The sequence below is a fragment of the Mauremys reevesii genome, linkage group 2, assembly GCF_016161935.1.
Source record: "Mauremys reevesii isolate NIE-2019 linkage group 2, ASM1616193v1, whole genome shotgun sequence".
Classification (NCBI taxonomy): Eukaryota; Metazoa; Chordata; order Testudines; family Geoemydidae; genus Mauremys; species Mauremys reevesii.
Window position 1 is genome coordinate 75,036,452 of NC_052624.1, and position 12,905 is coordinate 75,049,356.

General features: G+C 42.9%; 1 long non-coding RNA gene across 2 annotated transcripts in view; it reads right to left on the reverse strand.

Annotated features, from left to right (window-relative positions):
- Positions 1 to 9,424, reverse strand: part of LOC120397825 — a 33,248-nt gene extending 23,824 nt beyond the window's left edge. For both annotated transcript variants that reach the window (XR_005594023.1, XR_005594022.1), the window contains exons 1-2: positions 9,388 to 9,424; positions 8,549 to 8,632 (exon numbers count right to left, since the gene is read on the reverse strand). This is a non-coding gene — a long non-coding RNA (uncharacterized LOC120397825). The remainder of the gene's footprint in view (positions 1 to 8,548; positions 8,633 to 9,387) is intronic.
- Positions 9,425 to 12,905: the final 3,481 nt, after the last annotated feature.

Below are 12,905 nucleotides of genomic sequence, written 5' to 3' on the forward strand. Positions count from 1 at the left end.
AAAGTGAAGTGTATTATGTGATTAAGCCTGGCTGCAGACTACCACAGGGACCATGTAAAATGGGTAGAAAATTGGAAACACTGACATACCAAAACTGAGGTAAAAGGTGCTGCTCAGTGTCAATGACACAGTGTAACACAGCATCATGCTTCTACGGTTAGAGATAAAAACAGGTAAAATTTTGTCAAAGCTCTTTTCAGCATCTCCCACTTTCACTTTTTGTCTTTTGCATACGTCTGTCTCCACATATAAAGACACAACACCCACATCTTCCCCTTTCTGAGCAGAATATTTCTGTATTTGTTGACCTTAAATATAATTCTGTCCTTAACTAGAGCATAGTTAGGATGAAAATGGATAAAAAATTAGGATATGTCTATACTGCAATGAGAGGTATGATTGCAACACTTGTAGGCATACATGCACTATCTTTGATCTAGCTAATGCCAACAATAGCCATGAAACTGTGGCAACATGAGCGGCAGCATAGGCTATACAGGCTCCCCCCGCCCCCCCAGTCTGTATTTGAATGGCTAGCCCCAGCCACTTCACATTCTGCTGCAACTTCACTGCTATTGTTATTGGAGATAGCCAGATCAAAACTAGTTTGAATATGTTTACACATGCTGTAGTCACACCTCTGAATGCAGTGTAGACATACTGCATGTCTACTCTTGGATCTGTGGGGGGTGGGGAGGACTCAAGGAGACACATTCATGCTAGCTCTGATTAAGCTACCATCAGAGGTGAAAGTAAGCGGGTATGGGCCAGTACAGAGGACCAGTAAGAAAAGGAGACTGACTGAGGGAGGGAGAGAGAAGCCTGCTCCCTGCATAAGAATAGTTTAAACTCAGCTGTTCCCTGATGGTTCAGCCCCCAGGGCTAGGTTTCTGGCATTCTTGTTAATTTCACTCAGAGTAGCTGGGGGGAGGGGGTTGAGGGGAGGGTGTGTTTGACCATGGCAGGGGCAGTCCTTTTCTGCCCCTGAGGATGAGGGGATCTCTCCAATACTAATATACACAACAAATACAAGCATTTGGCTGCACAGCTTAAATCCAGAGCTAATAAAAGCAGGTGGAAGGGGAAAACTCATTGTCACGTTGGTTTCTCATCTCCTCGCTCCCCCAGTCAGGCTGCAGACAAAGCTCTGCATTCCTCCCCATTCTTCCCCCCACCCCAGCAGAGGTTTTCCTCTAGGCTCTAGCTTGCAGTAGGGAGACTGGCTGAGATGCCTGCTGCTGCTGCCTGCAAAAGAACAGTTTAAACTCAGCTGTTCCCTGTGCAGTTCAGTGCCCAGAATTAGGAGCCATTTCTGGCATCCTTGTTAATTTCACTCCCAGTTGTTGTTGGGTGTATGTGACTATGGAAGGGGCAGTTCTTTTCTGCCCCTGGGATGAGGGGATCTCCTAAACACAAGCAAAATCAGGAACCATTTCCAAGTTCAAATCTATCCCATTCCCTCCCCAGCAGAGGATCATGGTTGTGATGTCCAAACTGCTTGCAGATCCTCTTTGAAATGTTACTGTTTAAAAAAAAATCACACACACAAAGAACATGGTGGAAAGATGTGTCATGATGATTAGGGTTTATTTTGGGCAAAGCAATTTTGCTAAAGCAACTAAAGATTCACAGGGAAAGCAAATAGCCTCCATAGACAAAACCACAAAGGGACTGGAGGGGAAAACTGAATATTCAGGGAAATTATTGTGCCTCCTTTGAAAGAAATAGTAGTTTTCATTCCAGTCCACCCTCTTTATATATTGATTTAAACACCTGAAATGTCCTTAGGACATCGGGTGCAATCTCAGATCTCTTTTTGTTTTGTCCTGCCTGCAGAGTGCAGAGGCTGAAATTGACAAAACTTTCTCTAAATATCTTGTATATTTCATGAAGGCTATTCCAGTTCTCCTTCATTCACCCCTGACTTCCCCTCTCCCCGCCCCGCTCCCTCCATGACTGGTTGGCTGTGGTTTTTGCCTTGGTTACTTACTCCTTGGCAGACCCAGCCCAGCGGCACCTGCTGGCTCTCTGCAGGCAGCCGCCCACAGGGGCCAGTTGCTGGGGTCGCTGCTGGTCGGTGGCAGGCTGCAGCTGCATTGTTTGTGACACATTAATACACATACATACAGTCAGAGGTGAAAGTAAGCCGGGCCGGTCCGGTACAGTGTACTGGCAAGAGCCAGTACGCCGTGCTGGACCGCATTGACTTCCACGGTGGGGATTGAAAGGGCTCTGGGCTGCCCATAGCAGCCCAGAGCCCTTTAAATCCCGGCCCGCGGCTGAGATTTAAAGGGCTCAGAGCTCCCCGCCACTGTGGGCAGCCCAGAGCCCTTTGAATCCCGGCCACGGCTCTGGCGGCCGGGCTGGGGCCGGGATTGATAGAGCTCTGGGCCCTTTAAATCCCTGCACCAGCCCCGCAAAGCTCGGGGTTCCCCCTGGTGGCCAGAGCCCCGGGCCCTTTAATTTGCCCCTGAGCCCCAGGGGGCTCCCAGCCACCTCTGCAGCTGGGAGCCCCTGGTTGATTTAAAGGCTCTGGATCTCCCAGCCATAGCTGATTCCCCAGGGCCTTTAAATCTTGAGAGGCCACACCTCTTCCGGATGAGGCCATGCCCCCCTCAGGACTCTGGCAGTACCGGTAAGTCCTGTAAGTTACTTTCACCCCTGGCTACCATGCTAAAAACAGCACAGCTGCGGTGGCACAACTAGCTAACCATCCAAGTAAATGCCAAATGGTCACAGATGGGTAAATACTCAGGGTAACTAGCCCATCCAGCAGCCCATGCTGCTGCAGCTATACTCTATTTTTTAGCATGCTACCTCAAATCAGAGCTAGTGCAAGTATATCCCCTCAAGCTGGGAATCACACCGCCAGCTCCAGCTCCAAGAGTAGGCATACCCTTAAGAGTCGCTGATAGGCACTGACAGTCTTTCATACAACTATAGAACTGAAAAAAACATATTTGGGGTGGATGTGATAGCATCATACTGTGATATTATATTGCTACATGATGCTAGGTAACATCATGCTACATGAAATAATGGCACAACTTTGTGATGGAGGACTTAGGCCTGCACTGGCAATGGCATCAGTTGCTGTTCAAAGAAAGAAAAGTCCTATGTTATTAAGACTTATAGGATGGCTGAATCCAACATTGAAGAAAATTACTTGAAAATAGTTTCAGCTTCATTGCCCAGAGCATACATTAAATGCACTATCTGTGCTGAGCTTTGCTGCAGTTTTACATGTAGTGAAATGCTGCTTTCAATCAGGCTAATGAAACTGGAAATCCTACAGAGGATGAAATTTCAGCATTTTCTTTATTGAGTGGTTCTGATTTTCCATCCATGCCACCTCAGGCTGTGATCTCATCATATCTCATATGATTCGAGGGTCTGTTAAGTAGGATAGGAGACCTTTTAAGAAAATCTAGGTGTTGTAGGAAGTGGTGTTAATGATAGTAGACTTTTCTTTGGGTTGGTACAGTACCAATTCCCCAGAACGGGGTAAGAAAATACCTTGCCAGAGGATGTGCCCGCTTTTGAATGGGATGTGAAATCAAGATCCTAACTATCTGTGATTGTTCAAAAGCTTATGGTACTTTTCACAAGAGGAAGAACTGTTAGCCTCAATTATTATTTATCTGTATTGTAGTAGAATCTATTAATATCTCTCAAGTAGCAAGGCCCCATTATACTAAGACACGGTAAAATGAGATAAGCTGTTCTAAACAGTCCAGTCCTCAGTGTTCAATTTGTATTACACTTGGGTAATTAGAATGTGAATTTTATGTAGACAAAATGGAGTTTCAGATGAAGGAGGTGTTCTTCACTTTTGGTCCTAAACTATTGTTGTCACCAGTGGTTTCTGTTGTTTTTAAATCCTCTGAATCATTTCAGGATTTTATTTCAACCATGGGACCACCCCTGGAAGTTAATGGTTCAGCTCACAAAGCTGTATATACTCTTGATCTAGTGTGTAGGCTCAGACAGGAGGTTTAGCACTTAGAAACTTTGCCTTTGTCATGAATCAATCAGTGTCCTTAAGGTGGGGATGCATTTACCTTATCAGGCTTTGGGACATGTTTTGATGGTCCACCCTTTAAGGGTCTTGAGATGAATGCTTTTAACAATTCATCCAATTATCACCTAGTATCTAATCTTCCATTTCCGATTAAGCTTATAGAGAAAGTTGTGGTCAGAAAACCTCAGAACTATATATGAAGAATACAGCATACTCTACCCAAAAATTAGAGCACTTACTCTCTGAGCACTAAATGATTAAGATTTTACAAGTAAACTGGTTATTTATTAATTACAATTAATTTTAAAATGAGTCTACGAAATTTAGCATCCTGGGTCAGTTTTTTGTTTTCATCCTGAATAGTTTCAGTAATGGACACAGACTCTTAGAATTTTCCAAATAGCTAAAGAGTGCTGAAATCTGATACACAGGCAACATTTGGAGAAAAATAGGATAATCAAAATGGCAGACATGTCAAAGGAATGAAGCAATCAGCTGCCCTTAGTAAAGATGGCCACTGCTTCCATTAATTACCTCACAGTGTTCCTCTCCATCATTTACTCTGAAAACAGTGTGGCTTCACTCCTATTGAGAGCAATGGGAGGTGGCAGCTGTTGGAAAGCTAGCCCATCTTCGTAAGTTTCTCTTGGAAGATTTTCCAAAACAGCCTCTGACAGAAACTTTCAGCTCTGAATAACAGCAACAAAAATTGACCATTTTTCGAAAACATTTCTTTTTAAAAAACATCTGTTGCACCAGATCTACTCATTAGAGAGGGCAGGATGGGAAAATTCACTGAAAAGGATTGTGCAGGGGATTCTATACCCATTCAGAAGGGCAAGAAAAACAGGTGCATATGCTGGGTAATGTAGGAACAGGAGGGAGGGAGAAACCGATGTATGTGTTTGCACACAGGAGAACATGGAGAACAAGCAGCAGGTAAAACTGAGTGATATGTACTCTCCTCCTTAACTTCATCTTCACATAAGCATTTTGTAATTTAAATAAAACAAATTTCCCAGACAAAAACTAACTTTATAGAGTTTTTTGGAGACACTTGTTGTGGTGTAAGCGAATGAAAGGAATTATGGGAAGGGACTGTGGAAGTAAGTAGGAGGTAGTGGGAGGGGAGAAATGAGAGGGAAAACGAGGAAGAGAGTGTGCACAGAAAGAATGATGAACACAAAGAAAAGGCACAATGAACAAGGATCATAGAACCATAGGGTTAGAAAGTCCCACAAGGGTCATCTAGTCTAACCGCCTTGCAGAGATGCAGGATTTGTTGTGTCTAAGCCATCCAAGACATATGGTGATCCAGCCTCCTTTTGAAAGCCTCCAGTGAAGAAGCTTCCACAACCTCCCTAGGAAGTCTGTTCCATTGTCCTACTGTTCTTACAGTTAGGAAGTTTTTCTTGAGATTTAATATAAATCTGCTGTGCTGTAGTTTGAATCCACTGTCTCTTCTTCTGCCCTCTGTGGCAAGAGAGAACAACTTTTCTCCATCTTTTTAATGGCAACTTTTCAAGTATCTAAAGACAATTATCATATCCCCCCTTAAATCGCCTCTTTCCCAAACTAAACATACCCAGTTCCTTCAGCCTTTGCTCATATGGCTTGCATTCCATCCCTTTGATCATCTTTGTCACTCAACTCTGGATCCTTTCCAGTTTCTCTACATCCTTCCTATACATTGGTGACCAAAACTGGACAAAGTACTGCAGCTGAGGCCTAACCAGCGACAAGTGGAGTGGTATTATCACCTCTCATAACTTACCAACTATGCCTCTGTTCATGCAACCTAAAATTGCATTTGCTTTTTTGCAACAGCATCACATTGCTAACTCATGCTGAGGTTGTGATCCACCATGACTCCCAGATACTTCTCAGCAATGCTACTGCCAAGCCAGTTTCTCCCCATTCTGTATTTGTGCATTTGGTTTTTCTTCACTAATGTAGCACCATAAATTTGTCTTTGTTGAATTTCATTTTGTTGTCTATAGCCCCAGATCTCCAATTTATCAAGATCCCTCTGAATTTTAGCTCTATCCTCGAAAGTATTGGCAACCCCCAGCTTTGTCTCATCTGCAAACATAATCAGTATGCTATCTATTTCTACATCCAGGGCATTAATTAAGATGTTAAACAACACCGGACCCAGAACAGATCCCTGTGGAACCCCACTTGAGACCTTCCTCCAATCTGACATCATTCCATTAATAATTACTCTTTGTTTGTGGTTGTTTAACCAATAACGGTAGTTCGATCAAGTCCACATTTCTCCAGCTTACTTATCAGAATGTCATGTGAGACTGTGTCAAAAGCCTTGCTGAAGTCCGGGTATATTATGTCCACTGCATTCCCTCTATCCACCAAATCAGTTAGCCTGTCACAGAAGGAAATCAAGCTGGTTTGGTATGATTTGTTCTTAGTAAATCTATACTGTCTGCTAGTGATTACCCCTTCATCCTCCAGGTATTCACAAATTAAATGTTTTATACATTGCTCTAGTACAGTGGCTTTCAACCTTTTCAGACTACTGTATCCCTTTCAGGAGTCTGATTTGTCTTCCATATCCCAAGTCTCACCTCACTTAAAAACTACTTGCTTACAAAATCTGACTTAAAAATACAAAATACAGCAAACAATTACTGAAAAATTGCTGACTTTCTTATTTTTACCATATAATTATAAAATAAATCAATTGGAATATAAATATTGTACTTACATTTCAGTGTACAGTATACAGAGCAGTATAAATAAGTCATAGTCTGTATGAAATTTTAGTTTGTACAGACTATGCTAGTGTTTTTTATGTAGCCTGTTGTAAAACTAGGCAAATATCTAGATGAGTTCAGGGCTGACCATGAGGCGAACTGAGGCAGCTGCCTCAAGTGCCAGACTGCGTAGAAACCCTCATGGGAAGGCCAGCCGTAGGCAATTGTGCTCTGAGCCTCTGAAAAATCAGGCCCTAAAAGTTTCTAAGGTTTGCCAGGCAAAAACTGAGAAAACTACAACTACAGGCTGCTTGTAAAAATTTGGCCCTTAACCATCTTCTGTCTCAAGTTTATACATCTATAAATTTAGGGAGAAAATTTATCCAGCTCAGCAGGCATAGCTTGTTAATGTTTGTAAAGCTATTGGGTTTTGTTTGGTTGGTTTTTGGAAGATATAAAGTACTATGCAAATAGTAAGTATTATTTTTATTACTACTACTAGAAGATACCAATAACATACTATGGAAGTGCTGGAATTAAGGGCAACAAATTTGCGTATTACCATATCTTGACTTGAAACCATTGTCTCTTGTTTTTAGATGAGGATAATACTGTAAAGATGGCTATTTGTGAAAATAAATCTCAGCTGAACAATCCGAGACTGGTGGGAGAGCTGTAAAAAATTGAAACGGGTCGGCTTGATTGTTTTTTATGCTAAATGGCTTCAGGCCATCATGGGGCTGATTTCTCTGTCTGCCAGAAAACTCTTTGTTAAGTCTGATTTGTCTAAATCCATTGCTCTGACAGTCCTTGTTCATTTATGAATCTCTTGTGGAAAGAAATAAAATACTGTTAGATGCCCAGGTGCTGAAACCCTACATCATTAAAGAGCAACAAAGAGTCCTGTGGCACCTTAAAGACTAACAGATGTATTGAAGCATAAGCTTTCGTGGGTGAATACCCACTTCGTCAGACGCATGTAATGGAAATTTCCAGAGGAAGGTATAAATATGCAGGCAAGAATCAGGCTGGAGATAACAAGGTTAGTTCAAATCAGGGAGGGTGAGGCCCTCTTCTAGCAGTTGAGCTGTGAACACCAAGGGAGGAGAAACTGCTTTTGTAGTTGGCTAGCCATTCACAGCCTAGCCAACTACAAAAGCAGTTTATCCTCCCTTGGTGTTCACATCTCAACTGCTAGAAGAGGGCCTCATCCTCCAATACATCTGTTAGTCTTTAAGGTGCCACAGGACTCTTTGTTGCTTTTTACAGATCCAGACTAAAAAGGCTACCCCTCTGATACCTACATTATTAATTATTTAACCTTCACCCTGCCACTGTTAATTACAGCCTTGCCAAATTCTTGGGGAAGGCACACACCCAGTTGGATTTTAGGGCATTGTTTATTAGGTGGCCATCTTGGTCTGGATAAGAACAAAGTGACCTCCATGTTGTGACAGTTTCTTGTTCCCTTATTCTGGGCAAAAGGTGGGAAAGTGAAAGTGGGAATCAGTTGCTGCTAAGTAGCTGGTTTCTATATAAACAAATGAAGGGCGGGGCCAGGAGCTCTTAGCGCTGGAATCTCTGGGGCTCAGAGTCTAAAGCTCTCTCTCTCTGTGGTGTGATACACCTTCCACATTGGTTACTGGCCTGCAGTAGCCACTCGCTGAATGAAGTTGTCATTTTAGGGTTTATTAGTTATCTTCTTTTGGGAAGCAGACGTGCACTCTTGGACTAGATCTAGTTAGTTAGATCTGACACTTACCCATAGACAATGCAAAAAGGGATAGGGTGGGTCTGAGATAGGGTTACTTACCTGTCTTCGACACCTGTGATCCACCATTGGTGTCCATCGCTGATCTCACCGGTCCAGATTCTATGGCCTCACCACTGGCAGTACCTGGAGGAGGTAGAAAAACATCTTTGCTTTATTGAGTGTGTGTGTGCTTATATTCCAAATCTCCAGTCTCCTTAATCCATCCCCCCACCCCTTCTTTCCTTCTCCTTTAGTAAATAAAGTGTTGTCGTGAGTTCATATCCATGTGGTGGCTTCTTTTATTCCAGCTCTGATAGATGGGCTTAAGGGGGGACCCAGCGGGAGGTATACTGTAAGGCTCCCCGAAGTCTTCTGGTCAGATGGGCTCCCTAAATATCCTTACACCACCATACTGTTTAATACAGAGTAGCTTTTCAGGCCCTGTAGACGGGTCAGACTCACCCCTGCGGTGCCTCCTGCTGGTGACTCTGGGAATTAGCTCCGTCCAGCGCTGGAGCACCCTCTGCAGGCTGGTGATCCACCTGTTCTCAGGCCCCCGTGTCCCTCCCTGGACCTGGTGCCCTTTTACATGGGGTGCTGCCCCCTAGCAGTAACCCCTTTCTCTTAGGGTCTCCCCTCCTCAGGGAACCCTCACCCTCTATCCCCACCTTGCCTCAGTATTGGCTACTACCAGTCATTGTCTAGCCCCACACTCTGGGGCAGACTGCAGTATCAGCCTATTTATCACAGGCAAAGGGGTTTGGACCTGCTGCCTTGGCCTAACCCTGGGCTGCCCTCTGCAACCCCCAGTACCAGTTGGCCCTTCGCTAGGCCACAGCCTGGGGCTTTCTAGGCTGGAGCTCCTCAGCCTTTCCCCAGCCCTGCTTCACCCTCGGTACCTTGCCTATAGCCCCTGCAGCCAGGCCCTTCTTCCTCTTCAGGCAGAGGAAGACTGTCTTGCCTCTAGCTTCCCTGGCCTTTTTATAAGGCCTTGTGGCTCAGTTTGGGGCGTGGCCCCAGCTGCAGCCACTTTCCAATCAGCCCAGCCTAAAAGCTGCTTTCTACAGCCTTGGCCTCTTCCCAGGGCTGTTTTTAACCCCTTCAGGGCCAGAGCAGGAGTCCACCCTGCTACAGGCCCCCTAAAAAACAGTTTTGAGATCTTGGCCTGTAGATTAGTTTTTATCTTGTGAAACTTTGGGCAGAGTGTGGAGGCTAAGAAAGAGGACAATACATTTAATGTCTGCTTTAAAAAACAAAACAACAACAACAAAAGATGAGGACAGGAGGAAATACAACTTTACCTTACTTTGCTATACATATTTGTTCTATTGTTTTGGTGCTTGTTTATTTAAACTGCTTTTTTGTTTGTTTCAGAGATTAGCAGTAATCATTTTTCTTAGAGGATACTGCAAATCATTATCCCATAACTTCCCCACTGAGAAGAGATGGATAATAGTATCTATGGACAAGTAGATGTGCTGAAATGTACTCCAAAGTCACTAGTAATGATTGCTGTTGCATCTGAGCAGGAACAACAACCATTTAATAAAAGACAGAAGCAGAATGAAATAGGATGTTGGAGTCCTGCATCTTTTGTATACTCCTTTATATTTGACCTTTCACATTAAAAAATGATTAAAACAACATGTACAGCTTGCCTAAATGACAAATCCTTTAGTACATCTAGGGTGACCAGATGTCCGGATTTTATAGGGACAGTCCCTATTTTTGGGGCTTTGTCTTATATAGGTGCCTATTACCCCCCAACCCCTCATCCCGATTTTTCACATTTGCTATCTGGTCACCCTATGTACATCGGAAGTGACTATAAGCACTTCCATGGTATCCATCCGATGGAGGGAGAAGAACTGTTTACGGTAGTTGTGATGGGATCCCTGGGATACAACCTGGAACTGCAGGACTGTTGTGTCCCCTCAACTCTCACAAACCTATGCTAGTGACAAGCAGCAACCCTCCTTTAGGTGCTGTGATCGCTCAGCCATCAACATGTGGAACCACACACCCAGCAAAATTGCATGAATACTCCCTGGGCCATTCGTGAATCATACAGAGAGAGGCCCCCGCAAATCCTCCCAGCTCCCAGCCTTACACCCTAGAAATACACCATCTTACACTGCTCAAGATTCCTTTGGACAGTGCAAGCTCATTAATAAGTTTGCCACTTCTTCAAAGGACAGTGGACATGCACCAGCCTTTATAACCTAAGCTGAAATTCCCCAATCACTTCAACCAAAACCACACTGCTTTAAGTAAAATATAAAACAGATTTATTAACCACAGAAAGACAGATTTTAAGTGACTGTAAGTAGTAGGCATAGAGATCAAAGTTGGTTACCTAAGAAATAAAAATAGAAATAGTCTAAATTTTAAGTTTAACAGACTAAGCAAGATTTAAATCAAGCAGTCTCTCACCCTGAGACGTTACAGGCAGCTCAGTTCCTCAGTACTCATACTGGACTCCCTCCCAGCCTGGGACCAATCTCCTTAGTTCAAAGTCTTCCAGGTGTTGAGATGTGGGAGGAGAGAGGCCAAGTGATGATGTCATTGTCCCTCTTTTATACTTTCTTCCAGCTGCTAGAAAGATCCTTGCTGTGATGTGGGGTCAGGCAGTCATTGCATACATACTCTCTGAGGAGCTTCTCAGAGAGTGGATTCTTGTTGATGGGCCATTAATACCTGTCTGGTCAGTGATAGCTGCTCCTTTGTCCCTACTGAAGGGCCAGTTGTGGACATCTCTCAACCTCACAGCATACTTCAGTAGTACATATAGCAATACTTCATAACTTTGCATACAATGATAGTACATACAATCCAACAGGATATTAGCGTTCAATAAATCAAGACTTCTTACATGATACTTCACAAGGCATACTTTGTACAAAACACATAATCATAAGACAGTGGTGAATATGAGGGTTCCAGGGTGCTACTTTGAGGTACAGAGTGTCACAGTAGTACAAGGGTATGTAGAAATAGGACTAATAGGATGAAATTAAAGATGTCAACTTAAAAATCAGGTTTTGTTTACCTATTGTTGCTACAAGTTAAATTTAAAATGGCCATAACAGAAAGAAATTGGACGAGGAAAAAAAATCTCCATTTTCTTCTCCCTCTCTCCCATTTATATACTCAGGGCATTTGATAGTGCTTTTTCAAATGTCATTTTCACTTTTTTCCCAGGATAGTCAGTTTCCCTGTTCCTGGAGCCGGTACTAGGCATAGTAATTTAAGCAATTTAAGCAATTGCTTAGGGCCTCAAGCAGTTCAAGGGGACCCCCTATTCACTTTTTATTATAAGAACTTGCCTGTTTTAGTATTGAGGGGCAAAAATATTCCTGCTTAGGGCCTCTAATGGGCTAGCCCTAGTACTTCCTTGTGTGGGCTTTTAACAGGGAAGAAAAAAACATTTTTTTTAAATATAGGGAAATGTGATTATAAAACCACAGAAACTGGCCAGGGGACTTGGACAGATGTAGCATTTGCAAATACATTTAACCCATTTTTTTTAAAGAAAATAGACTAGGTTTCAAGTTGGCGGTGTCCTTTTTACAAAAAAAAAGTAAATTTATGCTGAATATGAGGGAAAATATCACGAAGATCATTTTTACTGCACTGTTCAATAGTTTCCCAAGGGAAGTGGTCAAATTCCCATTACTTGAGATGTTTAAAGCTAGATTAGCTAAAGGACTGTAAAATATACTGTAGGGAACTATTCTGCAGTGGCAGGGAGATGGACGAGATGACCTAACAGGTCTTTTCCATCTCTAAATTCTATGAGTCATGAAGTACACAATGGAGACCAATGACTTTTTTATAATAAAACAAGCATTCCTTGACAGTAGCATCTTTAGAAAACTCTTTGCTTCATTATACTAGGTGATAAGGCTGAGTAATCTGACAAGTCGACTAATAGTTTTTAAATTGCAAAAAAATAAAGCCAGCGATTCAGATTTAAATACCATTTCACAAACTGTTTCATACATATACTTTTAAATAGTATGCTTTATGACATTTACATTTGGACTCTAGTCCAACACAGCCTGTTGTATGCTCAAAGTAATATGAAATAACAAAGTTATACATATAAACTAAGTGTATACAATGTAAATTTAGGTCCAAAATGTGGCTGCAAAGCTTCCAGCCAGGTTGAGGGGGATGCATAGGTGCACTGTCCCAGTGAGAGCTCTAAGAAACATTGTGTTCAAGACAGGGCACAATGTCTCCAGGAATGAAAGTGCATTGTTGCCATTTTGACACCTTTTGAAAGGGTGCAGCATGTACTTCCCACACCCACAAACAAGTGCACTACTGGGGTGAGCCAGAGCCTCAGCCTTACCCCATTCAACCATCTTAGGTAATCAAGCACCACCACCGGACTTGTGAAGTCCTTGTGCTC